Source organism: Argiope bruennichi, chromosome 1, assembly GCF_947563725.1.
Source record: "Argiope bruennichi chromosome 1, qqArgBrue1.1, whole genome shotgun sequence".
In the NCBI taxonomy this organism is placed as follows: Eukaryota; Metazoa; Arthropoda; class Arachnida; order Araneae; family Araneidae; genus Argiope; species Argiope bruennichi.
This window is the reverse complement of record NC_079151.1, coordinates 114,200,185-114,214,067: the sequence shown is the minus strand read 5'-3', so window position 1 is coordinate 114,214,067 and position 13,883 is coordinate 114,200,185.

Below are 13,883 nucleotides of genomic sequence, written 5' to 3'. Positions count from 1 at the left end.
TGGGCTAATTACTTCTGAAATTCTGTGGGAAAAAAAGCACAATTTTGGTTAATTCTGATTATCAGAATATTTAATTGAAATTTATACTTTGAAAAGTGATAATATTCTTTCCCTTGTCTTAAATAATAAATGTGTAAAATTTGATTGAATTTTGCACAATTGTTTGGGAGGAGACGTGGAATATATATATATATATATATATATATATCCACAATGTTTTTTATTTATATGAACGCTGTGAGCCCAACTAGTGTGAGAATTCCATTCCCAAAACTGGAGGTAATTTTTCGAGCACGAAATAGAATGGAATCGTCTCTTTCATATATACAGCTGGTCTCAAATTGCTTTCCACTTCTACATTTCAGTTATGTGCCCAAAAACGACCGAGTCAGTTTTTTTTTTTTTTTTTTTTTTGGAACATGACGATTTGAGCTGTGTCCAGCCTCATAGAATTAAACTGAGGTAAGGACATCTGATTGCAAATTAGTAAAGTAACAACTCATCGATAAAATTCATTTTTCTTAATTGGTTTTAAAAAAATTTAAAAAATAATGATTTTTTTTGAAACTGCTAGCAATTATTCAATATGGAACCAACAACCACTTCATATATTTCTACATTACAGTAAATGAAACTTTTATGCATCAGCTGAACAAAATTTTTATCATCTACAATTCTTTGTATAGCAACTTATTTAAAAAGGTATCGATTATTTGTTGAAAAAGTGTAGTGTCTGCAATGTAAATATAATAATATCACCAAATGCGCATTTTGATTGAATTGCATTTTTCATGAATATGTCCAAGTAATCTGCAAGTGACTTATATTAAAATTAAATTCTCCAGATTAAACATATTGTTCTAAACAGTTTCACCAACCATTATTTATATATTTATCTATTCATATTTCGAGGCACAAGAGCAGCATAAATATTTGCTTATTACTTCCTTAAAAACGAGTATTTACAGTTTCGGTCTTCAAATTAATGAATTAATACAAGCTATTTTGACCATCATATGTCTAGCGAAGCACATAATACCTAACGATATTCAAAATTAGTTTTACTATAGAAATATGTAGTAGCAGATGGATAAAACAATATCAGATTTATAAAAATTAGAAGCTGCAAGCTTTATTTACTTCTAAAGGTTAATGCTTCGCAGGAGGAGGGGAATATAGTTTGCAAATTTCCCAGCGAGTCTTAAAGATGAGAAAAAATTCAAGGTCTCATTTAAGTGCAAGCGGATGCCAGTTCGAGGACAATTCTTGAGGCGAACGATCTACACCTTCACCTCAGTTCCCATCCAAACTTATGGCCAGATTTATATAGATAAAAAGTTTATTGACTTTTCTTCAATTTCACTTCGATCTTTGACAATAAATATTTTTGCCTTTTCCTGGTTGATTGTCTGGTGGAATATTTTCATTTTTTTAAGACATTTTCTAATAATAAAACAGACTGGGCGTAATTAACTGTGTTACAGTGAGATAAAGAAGGGTTCAAAGAAATAAAATTTATTTCCCGCTTCAAGCAGAATGCAAGAACTAAACGTTGATTTCCGAATATATAATAGTTTTACAACGTAGATTGTTTTGTTACTTCAAATCGTGCAGCATAAAATATAACTAAATAGCCGATGATTGTATAAGTATCAGAATTATATGAGTTATAGTTAGATTTTTTTTTCTCCAGTCAGCAATAAGACAGCAGTTTTTTAAGTTTCCAGTCTTTCAAGATATAAATTGATGAATAAATATCTTTTGATTTCTTCTTTACTAATAATCAATGCTAATGAATCATATCTCATATAAAAGTCCTTGACTTATGCTTAGAATGATATTGAATAATATATTCCAAATTTTCTTTTGACAATTATTTTACTCTGGCCTAAATTTAAAAAAATTAAGATACTATCATTTTATAAACATTTGTGGTCACTCAAACATCTCTTATTAGGGTGTCCCAAAAGTTTCTTACTCACCCGTTTATAAAGAAGCTTGTTACTGGATTTTATATGAAAATGAGCATAGAAAACGCATTGGTGTAAAGACAATAGGCCTTCAACTGTCGCAAAACCGGCACGATATCCCAAAAAAGTTCTATGGTCAATGTGGTGGGATTAGAAAGGCATAATTTTCTACGAGCTCCTTCTTCAAGGTGAAACAATAAATTCTACGAAATACAGTCATCAACTGAATCAAATGAAAGCTGCCATAGCAAAATAACGGCCAGAATTAATGAGCCGACGAGGCGCTGTTTTTCATCATGACAACGCGAAACCACATATTGTATTAGTCGTAAGAGAGAAGCTCTTATAGTTTGATTGGGATGTTTTATCGCATCCTGCATACTCCACAGATCTCGCTCCATTTGATTAATACTTCTTTCTGTCCTTAAAAAATTCTCTTCGCGATTAGCGCTTTAAATCTATCAGTTAAATAAAAGCTTGTCTCGAGGATTATTTATTATCCAAAACACAACAGTTTTGAAAAGAAGGCATAATGAGATTTCCTGAGAGATGGAAGAAGGTAATAGAGCAAAAGGGTTTTTATATAATAAAATAAATAATATCTTAAACAGTAAATATTGTGCATTCATTTCATATTAAAAATAGGAAAGAAACTTATGGGACACCCTAATATATAATGTAAAAGAGTCTTAGTATTTTCATTCTATGGAAAGGTTTGATTCTTATATTAATTAAGCCAATCAAGTTTTATATTTCAGACAAGCAGAGCAAAGCAAAACACTTTAGAAAGCAAATCAGTCCTCCTGATGAATTTTCGATGACAACAATCACGCCTTTTTCTAACAGTTTTTCTTTGCCTGGTGAGAGCGCGATTGTGGCTAGTGAAAGTTCTTCTCTTCGCTTCTTTTTGAATAATCCTTCCAACTAATGTGAATGAGGTCGTGGGAGTAGGGAGGACCAGACACTCGAGAAGTAAACAACATAACACTAGACGTAAACACGATGGAACGATTATGCTAGATTCATAAAGAGCTCCATTTTTTTTCAGAATTTTCTCCGGAATAAATAAATCTGTCAAATATTTTTTTTTCCCTCTCTGTCCTTTTATGTTCAAATAAATTGTCTTCAGAAAATCAACTGTAGTATAAGAGTGAAAAGATAATCTCTAGGAACTTTTTTTAGAAATATTTCATGCGTAAAAGTTAACTGTATGATTTTTTTTACTTGTTTATTAATTTAAAAAAGAAACTTTTAGTTTATTCAGATAAAAATCTTTAAAAAAAATGTAAATGCGTGTTGTAAGATTTGTTACTGAAAAGAATTCAAATGTTAATCTAATAAAAAAAAATTGCATGGCATCAAAACAATTAAACTTTTTACGTAATATTGTTTGCCCATATACCATTATTTTAAATTAATAATGATATTTCAATTCTGTTTGTGATTTCATTTTTGCCAATTTTGGTTATAAAATTGATTCAAATCCATTACTGGAACATATGAATGCGTCTGAAAAATATTTTTGATTTATTCCTGTAAATTATTTTTGATATATTTCGGAAAATTAATGGTCTATTGTAAATAGCTATTTTTATTAAAATTGTGTTAAAGTTAAAATGGAGAATTAAATTATTTATTCAATCTAAAATCATTTGAGGATAACAGCATTATTATGTAAAAATAATATAATAAATAATTAGTTAAATAATAAGGTGATATTTTAATTAGCTAAAAATAATAAATGATAATATTGATACTCTTCCTATATGGCCTAACATTACTAGGCTTAGATTTTTGTATCGATATTGTTGTCAGTATGAATATTTTGGACATCTTGGAAAGGTTAAATATTTTTTTTATTATTATTATTTACTCAATTTCATATTTGTAACCACATTGATATTTAACAATACATGCATTTTTTATGCTTTTAAATTATTAAAATGTGTAGTTATCTAAACATTTTAATTTTTCTGTTCCTTTAAAATATCTTATGATTTCTTCTATTCATTCCTTTTATTGTGAAAGTATTTAAATATATAAAATGTGATTATATACCAAGCATATCTGAGATTCACGAGTTTTAATATTGGTTATTTGTGCGTATTTTATTTCTGCATTCATTTACTCTAAATTTAATTTAAATTTTGAACTAAAGTTTCTGATATTATACAAAAGATGCTTATGTTGTTATAAGAAAATGAAATAATTTGTAAAATAATTAGTTATTTGTATAAATATGCGAAACAAATGCATAACACTTTTTATGTAATTTTAAAATTGTTAATTTAAGCTAGTTCTTAACTAGTTCAAGGTGCAGTAGCTTTCACCTGCATTTTATTTTTTAAAACAGCAGTAGTTCGTATTCAGGTCAAATTTAAACTCCACGGCTGTTTCTCTTCTGTTAACGTTTAAGTGTTGTCTTTATTATAATAGAATCATTACGGTAAAAAGCTATCAATTTTAACTGAAAAGACGTCAAATATACTTTAAAATATTTTTGATTCGTATGAATATATATATACATCATAATGCGGTTTGATAAACATTGTCAACATAACTATATTGATGGATAACTTCAGAAAATATGTATATTTAAAATTTTAATCGATTGACAATTGATTCCGTACGACTGATAACTGGTCAAAAGTAACACAGGTCAAAAACTAAGCCTTAACATAAAACAAAAATTAATTTTCGTAAAAAAAAAGAAGAAGAATTACATAATACCGATTATATTTGAAATAAAATAGTTCATTCTTCTTATTTTTTTTTTTTTTTTCCTAATCTGAAAAATCTTTCAGAAATGTTTATTATAAATTATATGGTTTCTTCACTCACCCGCAAAAAGTATTTTTCATTTCTTCTTTTTAAACCATATTCAATGTAAAGTTGGTGATAACTTTTAGTAGAGAAAATTGTCCTAAATAATAATAATAATTAAAAAAAAATTTTTTTTTTAATTCTGGAGGTTGAGTTGGCTGTTAGATTTCAAAATTTATATAAAAGGTGACCTTACTATTCAGAAATGAAGATTTAGATGTTACAGGAATTAAAAGTTCATCGACTTTCCTTGGGATTTTGTCGATATCTGAAAGCACTTCCTTTGACCCAAATGTCATTGTTTAATGACACGTGCTCATTAAGTTCACAAAAGCATTTTTGTACCCTTCTAATCAATGGTATGGAATGAGGGATACATGTGGACAGTATTTACAAACGCTAATCTTATTTGCCTATTGTAAACTTAGCGGTACGCATAAGCTCCAGTAATGAAATGGCCACTGTGTATCTTTCCCAGGAATTATCATTTTTCACTGAAGAAATAGAAGCTTTGACTCATCTGTTGTGAATTTTTTTGATAAAAGCGATCGTTCGCCTTATAGATGAATAAGCTCTGACAACAAGAAATGGTCTGGAAACTAATTTCTATGGTATCTTTAGTGGGAAATACAGAACAATGTGAGTAAATACTTAGTTTCAGTATCAGAACTATTCAAGATCTCCTGAATATTTTCTTCTAGAAGAGAGACATGTGATACTTGTATGACTTCTGACCAATGGTCAAAATATGTGTGATAACTATACAACTTGTGATAATTTATTCACCAATTCCAAGAAACAGTCTCAGAAAATTTTGTAAGTGCATTCTGTAAATTGTATCCATGATTGCAGTTAATAGAGGAATGAAATCTTTGTTCAGGATGTACAAAATTAGTCTGTTTTTATAATGTAATATTCTAGTATTTTTTATATTTTTTAGCAATCTTTTTTTAAAGCAAAAAAACACATTTAAGTCAAATTTGAAATTAGACAAGCAAACCAGATGTTATGTAATGGCATAGAATATTATTTTCTTCTTCTTTTAGATTTTAGTACAAAAGGAATCATCCTACGTAACCGAAGATATCATGCAAAAAAAAAAAAAACTTTTTTTTACACATCAGCAGAAAAAGACAGTATGAAGTTATGCTCAGGTATCTGATCAAAAAGCATTTTGACTTAATAAAAACAAAATTAAAAAAATTATTCAAAGTCACGTTATAAACATTATTCACGTCGTTTCTTTGTTTAAACCATAAATATGCGCGATTAAACAAAAAAAAATGTAGTTTTTGAATTAAATGCTTTTTGAAACTAAAATGCCGCTGCATGTTGTACAAAATAAGAGCAGGCGTGATCAATATATAATGAGAAATATTTGTTATTATTATTAAAAATATTAAATTTCGCCCTTTAAATATCTTTTATTTTCTAAGTATTATGATTCTATAATTTAATTACTTAACTTATTTTTATTTACTGATATCAAAGAAAAACAAATATTTTGCATTTTCCCCTTTTATGTTTAAATATTCCCTGCCTTTTAATCTAATTTTCTTTCTCCTTTATACTGACAAACACACAGTAATTAATCAAAAATCTTCTCTTGATCTTTGCTTTGAAGAGTTTTCAATTAAATCTATTATCTGTATAACTCAAATTTATACTTAAATAAAAGTTTGTCTTGAAATAAGAGAATTTCAATAAACCGATCTCTCCTTAAAATGTACTCCTTGTGTGTGTGTGTGTGTGTGTGTGTGTGTGTGTGTGTGTGTGTGTGTGTGTGTGTGTGTGTGTGTGTGTGTGTGTGCGTGTGTGTGTGTGTGTGTGTGTGTGTGTGTGTGTGTGTGTGTGTGTGTGTGTGTGTGTGTGTGTGTGTTGGCATTCTACAGGCCAGAACGTTTGACTTATATATTATTGCAAAATTTAGTAAATATAATTGGAATTACATATTATACAGAAATTAATTCATTATAAAATAAGAGAAACTTTTGAATTTTTTGCGTACCTTCAAAAATATTGTTGCACAAAAATGAATTTTACACCATTTCATAAATTATTTTTGATTGATGCCAATTTAATAATCATGCAAATCTTTTCTAAATTCTGGCAATTTTTTAAAACTATTTTTCCTAAAATTTCTATATTCCTAATTTCTATTAATAAGAATAGTTTTTGCGCCACAAAACTCCACTAAATCAAAGCTAATTTCTATCAATATATTGTATTGTTACCCTACAGATACAACCATTTTCATTGTTTCGTCAAATATTTAATACCGTGATTTTATTGATCGTTGAAAACTGAAAAAGAATGATTATCTTTAATATCTATGTAATTTACAAGATGAATAAAAAGTAAAGTTGCATTGCTGCGAAATTTTGGAAATAGATGAATTAGTCATATGAAATTGGTCTCCATTAGAAAGGTGCAGATAAACAATAAATGAACTACGTATATGTAAGATGATTAAAATAGCGCTGTTTTAATATCTAACAATTTGATGAAATCATGGGCATGAACTTAAATCTAAACTTTTAACTGAAATTAAAGTATCCAATATCCCTGGTGAATCTGTTGGTCGCCCAATGCATCTTCCCATATTCCATATCCAAAATTTTAAAAATAAGGGATTACGTGAAATTAAACAATTTGCATTTCCCCCCCTCATTTTTGGATGATAGCAAACATATCATAAATTAAAAGTAAGCTATAAATTACAAAACATATCCAGAGACATATTTATTTTTCAGTCATTATCTCATTCAGAAACAACCATAAATTTATTACAAGCAAAAGTTTGCTTACTGTTAGGTTACTATTTGCAAAATGCATTTTGAAAAAGATTATGGCTGAGTTATTTTAGACTATATAAAGAAAATGAATCATCTTGTAAATTTGTAATTTCTACTTCTGTCTGCGATAAAAATATGTTATTTTATGCATTGTAAAAGGTAAGTACAATTATTTGGATGCCCTTTTTTTAAACCCACCCGCATATTTTTATAAATAACGATTGGTGTCAAATGGTATTTCAAATATTTTTAATCTCAAAATAATCTAAACTCGTTTTTTGGCAAACTATCTTAACATGAAATAAAGAAATATAATCGATGTTTAATCAAATTAAACGAGAATAAGAACAATTTAACAGATAGTTGTTAAAGCAATTTAATGTAATTTTAGCTGAAATTGAACATCAACCATATCAAACAAAAAGGTTTCATTTAAAGAATAAGTTAAAAAAAAATATGCGAACTTAAATCGATAACTATGCATGATAAAACTCTTAATCGCTTCTGAATTCTATGAAACAAAGAATAAAATGTAAGAAAAAATTATTACATTATATTATGTTCGAAATTTGTATTCATTTACAATACTTTTAAAAAAACATGGATTAAATTATAATAAATACATTTTTCTTTCTTATGAATTATTTTTCTATTTTAATTCAAACATTAAACAATATCTTTTACAGAAAGACATTTTCTCTTTTTATATTTGTATACTTAGTTTTATATATTTAAAGTATCTATAAATTTCCTTAAGAGAAAACTAATGCAATATCAAATGTTAATACGTTTGAAAACTTTGATTTTTTTAAAAAGTGATTTTAGAAATAATAAAAAAGTTTCTAAAAATTACTGGAAAATTCTTCCTACTTTTAGAATGTGATTGCGATATCGGAAGCTGATAAAAGACGAGAAATATCATCAAGTGTTTCTAAATTTTAATACATATTAGAAAAATTAAGCATTACTTGTGGGAAATTAAAATATCTTAAACTGCATTTTTTCAGTTCGACTTAAACATCGCGCTCTATATCAAACATTTATTTTTCTGATCGGAAAGCAAAGAATATATAAATTCTTTCTGAAAAAAGATATTCATTTTTTTTAAAAAGTATTTATCAGACAAAACTAATAATAGCCATCAGTATGTCTAAAGTATGGTACATTTAGCCTATATTTTGAGTTTCCTGGTTATAAATTATATTAAAAAAACTACTCATGCATTTGGTTTGTACAAATTAAACTATTAATATCTAAAATTTTAAAAAATCGTGTATCAATCATTGTGTGAAATGATACCAGCAAGTATGATAAAATCACATGCCTTTAGAAAAGGTTATCAAACCTTAAAATTTTTGATAGACAAAATAATCAGAAACTTTTATCTAAAAAGTTAAAACATTAAAAAAAAATTTCACTTATTAAAATCAAGTTATTGACTTTCATTCATTCTGAATTATTTTTTGAGAGTAAAATTAAAATAGAATTTAGTTATACTTACGTCTCTCCAAAGTGTTAAATGAAAAAAAAAAAAAAATTCTTCTACTTTGGTATTATCTTCTTTAACGTTTTAAATGTTGCTGTTACTTATATAGATAAAAAAAATAAACTAACAAACTTATTTTATAATAACTAACTTAAAACACTGGGTTAGCTACTTTGGCCTATTGTAAATCAAATCAGTGCTTAAAATTATGGGAACAACCTGAAATTTCCGCTTCTGTCTTGACCACATAATATGTTTATGCAAAGTTTAGCTTTCTAGGTCATCTAGGAAGTTCAAGAGGGAGAAGACAGACAAGTCGTACACAAACAGCTTATTGTTTGTTTACTCTCATTCATTTTTGTTTCTTTTAAGGCAGTGACTCTTCCTATTTTAGCAGTATAAATAGCTCAGGAAGAGGTACAGCAACAAAATACTTAGCAAATGTACAGCAACAAAATGCTCAATTTTATTCTGTCTAAAAATTATTTAAATTTTTTATTAAAAAATATTTTAACTGTATTATAAAATATCCTATAAAATTATTCCAAATTAATTTTTTTCTTAAAACGTATGTAGAAAGTTAACATTATGTGCCAGAAATCTCCGCTGAATTGTACGCACTGATTTATTGTACTCAAATTTTTTATCAGTTTTTACCCAACATTTTTCTCTGTTCACAAATTGACACATCCACCCTTAGATATTAAGCTTTAAAACATTAGAAAACTGGAACAACGGAATAATATTTTCTCCTAACACATTAACAGAGCTTTCAAACTCGAACCCTACGCAGGTATGTATTGGTGCAATGCAATTCAGATGAGAAGTACTAGCTTTTGAATTTTAAAAAAAACTGGTACGTGAGTTGAGTCTGTAAACTGAATATATTGTGAAAAGGTGTTGCTTGCTGAATTTAATTGTTGGCTTCAAAGTACCAATGTTGTAAGACGCAATTATTTTCCTTACACAACTTTGATACGAGTGATGCTGCAATCGCTTAACTCTTCGAGCCCAAAATGAGGAATTGGGAAATCTCAAGTCAGTTTGACTTCCTAACCCAGTTCTTCCATGACAGCCAGAAAAGAGAGGGCATGAAATAAAGTTTTTATTTTTTGCGCAATCTATTCGGTAATCTGGCGTAAACCGCTGTTCGTATAATGCGTAGGATACATCACCAAAAAAAAATTAAAAGTTTTAAAAATCTGAGATACACAGAATAAAGATCAAAAGTTCAAAATGTTGTTCTGTAATAAAAGTTATTGGTTATAGTAATTACATATTGTATTTCGTGTCATTTTTTTATTTAGTTATCAATAAATTAGTTGTTTTCTGCAGTTTCCTGTTTTATTTCAGATTGTGAACAAAGTGGGAGAATATTATATGAAGCTGTGTTCTCATTGAAATTTATAATGCCAAATGAATATACTGCAAGAAGTTGTGTTTCTTAAGAAATTATAGCGGGATACTACTTAAATCATTTATATTCCTGGATAATATTGTCTATCCTACATTTGTAAGTAGCGAGAAAATCACTTTTCCTCTTTTTCTAAAGTATTTGTTTTTCTATTTATTATATTTTATTTTTGTTAACGAAGATTGAAAGGAATATTAGATTTGACAGCAACAGGCAATTATCTTAACTTAAAAAATAATAATATTTGAATCGTACATTTTATCGTTACCATTAATTATAATTTTAAGCTTATATCTTGAACACGTATAAACTATATTTTATACTACCCACCTTTCGCAACCAGCTAATCCATCAGGGCTATAACTTCCAGGATTAAATTTTCAATCAAATATTTAATGTGACTTGATTTCTTAATAGCTTCTTTAGCAAAATATATTTACGTTTCAAATTTTGATAGGCATATAATTTATACTATTATAAAAGCCTTACACCGTTCCGCTCATTTTACTATGCATCTTCCTAATTTTTTTCTAAAATCTTGTAAAATTTGAATTTTAAATTAAAGGGGATTAAACTTCAATTAAAATAAAACATTTTTGCTGAAACCAAACATGTTTTTCTTTTATCTTCAGATATGTTTATAAAAAACAGAAACATTCAACAATGGTCTTATATGCAGTCTTATGTGCATTATAGAAGAATTTGTTTTTATAAATTATGAATTATATTATAATTTTATTAATTATATTATAAATTATAATTTTATTATAAAATAAACTATAGAATTTTTCTACAAAAATGTCTCTATCTCATCATAAAAGTCAATTTTTTATTTTATTTTCAAAAAAATTTAGATGGCATAAATAATAATATTTCATTTGTATGTTGGGTGTCAAGTCCCCCTATAAAGTTGGAGGGTGTAAATATGCACCCAGGAGAAATATTTTAAATTTTAATTAGATTTTTAATTACTGAAACATTAAGTGAAATTCTGGCGTTTTTTCGGAACAACTTCTGAAAATATTATAACATAAAAATAATTTTTACGTCAACTTAAATTAAAAAAATTATCTTCCCAATGATACCAAAATTTTAACATATGTTTTTATTATATATAAATTTAAAAAAATAAGCGTATTTTCCAGCAATTTATTTCAAACAAAATAAAAATAAAATTTAACTTCCACGAGCACATTAGGCTTGCAAGGTAAAAATTAACGTGAAGCAACATGTTGTTCAAAATCCTAAATTAAAAGTTTAAATTAGCTCTTACAGCAAATTAAAACTAGAAAAGAATAGAATTTGAAATATAATATTTTTTAGAAATATGAGTGCTAGAAATAGGTTTATATGAACTTTTAAAGTATCTATATAAACAATTTAATATTTCTGTAATATTTAACGCAACCATGGCATATATATATATAGTTGATATTATACATATCTATCTAATTGGAAAAATGGGCTGAGAGAAATAAAGAATTCAATTTTAACTAATTTGGGTCAATGCATTTCTGATGAAATAATGAATCTCATATTTTATGCAGACCTGCGACTCTGTGAGTCATATTTAGTAAATTATTCTTGGAATTATAAGTAAAGATAAGTTTAACACCACTTTTTCCTCATATTTTCTGCTTAAGACTTTATCTAAAGTTTCATTTTAATATAAACAAATTCTGTGAAAGATTTTTTTTTAAATTTCTTTCTTTCTAATTAATACTGTCTTTTATACTTTTCAACAGTTGTAAGATTCATTAAAATTTTGTTTCCATGTTTTGTTATTAGACTGTATCAATTTATACGGTAAGAGTTTGACTTTTCAAAAACTTTTGGATATTTTAAATAGCTTGATTTAAGTAAGAATAATACGTACCTGTAATTTCTCAATTGAAAAAAAAAGTTATCGCCTAAAAATTTTTTCTTCCTAATATTTCAAAACAAAAAACATTTTTTAATGAGCAAACAAATAATTTTTGCCGACTCTTTAGAATTAAAAACGGCGTTTCCCTGAAAGAGTATCATAAAGAAAGCTTGCCACATATAAATGCTCAATGAATTAGTTGAACCTCCACCAGAAACGGACTTGTAGTTGGAGGAGAAAGCAAGGGAACTAGCCTTGAAACATTAAGAAACCAGAAATGATTATACCTTCATGAACTTGAGATTTAATGATCGTCATTCAATGACTCGTGACAATATAGATCAAGCAAATTTTCAGAAACTAGTTATTTATTCGAACATGTAGATTTAAAAAAGAAAATGAAAAAATCTCAATGTAATATTCTGGTATTTAATTTCATATTCATTTACATTCTTCTCTTGTTAAAATATGCGTGAAAGGTCATATTACTTTAATTCACCCAAAATAGAAATTTGATTATGATAAACTAAAGAATGGATTCTAATTTTAGTTACTTTTGATTTGAATGAAATGTCTATTTTTCGCTAAAAATCTTGAATTGAATGCTGAGACATCTGCATTTTCTCGAAATCGTGAGCAAAGTTGCAAAATTTGTCATAGAAGAGGTACATTAAATTTGCAGATGGACTATTTAGAAATTCTTTTACCTATACCTGATGCGATATATTGTATCGCTCAAAGCTCCATCTAATCTAGGCCCAGATCATGACCATTTATTTATTAATGAAAAAACATTTTTATCTATAAATAAAGATTCTTTAAAAGCATCGCTTTAAAATAATTTGTTTCAAAAACGCATTATGTTCAATGCCTAGATTCAAATAAACGATAGTTCAATTTAACACATTACTCTTTGCTTTTACTAAATTAATTGACTCTGTAACTTTATTTAAAAAATTTTGTTAGTTTGAACGTGTTGTTGTTTTATTAGCAGAAAGAACAAGTGACATCATAAAGGAAAAAAAGAAAGTTTAAAAACATTTGGAAATCTTGTTCTGAAATCATCATTTTGAATTATGTAGGCAAAATTGTGCCTGATATTCAGCATCTACCGGATGTTTATATTTCGATAATTGAATCTGAGCGTTGGACCTCTCTCATTAATTGTATATCATATCTATGACAGGCAAATCGAAAATTTCAACCTTTTACGAAGAACTTAGTTGTTTTTCGCAATACGTCATTTTCAAATTTGAAAGAAGAGTGACGGCGCTCTTCATAATAAATCAGATTTTTCAATTAACCTACAATGTAGAGAGAGATGAAAACAAATATTAATAGATTGAAACTTGGATTGAAAACATTTATTTAGCAGTAAAAATAAGCATTGATGCAAAGTAAGCAAATTCAGTCATTTGTGAAAATCAGTCATGAAAAGGAATTATAATATTTATTTAGTGCATACGAAAGGTTGAATTTATAAAAAATGCATCTTGAGGAGATAGTTTTACTATGTCCGTCCATTGACCTC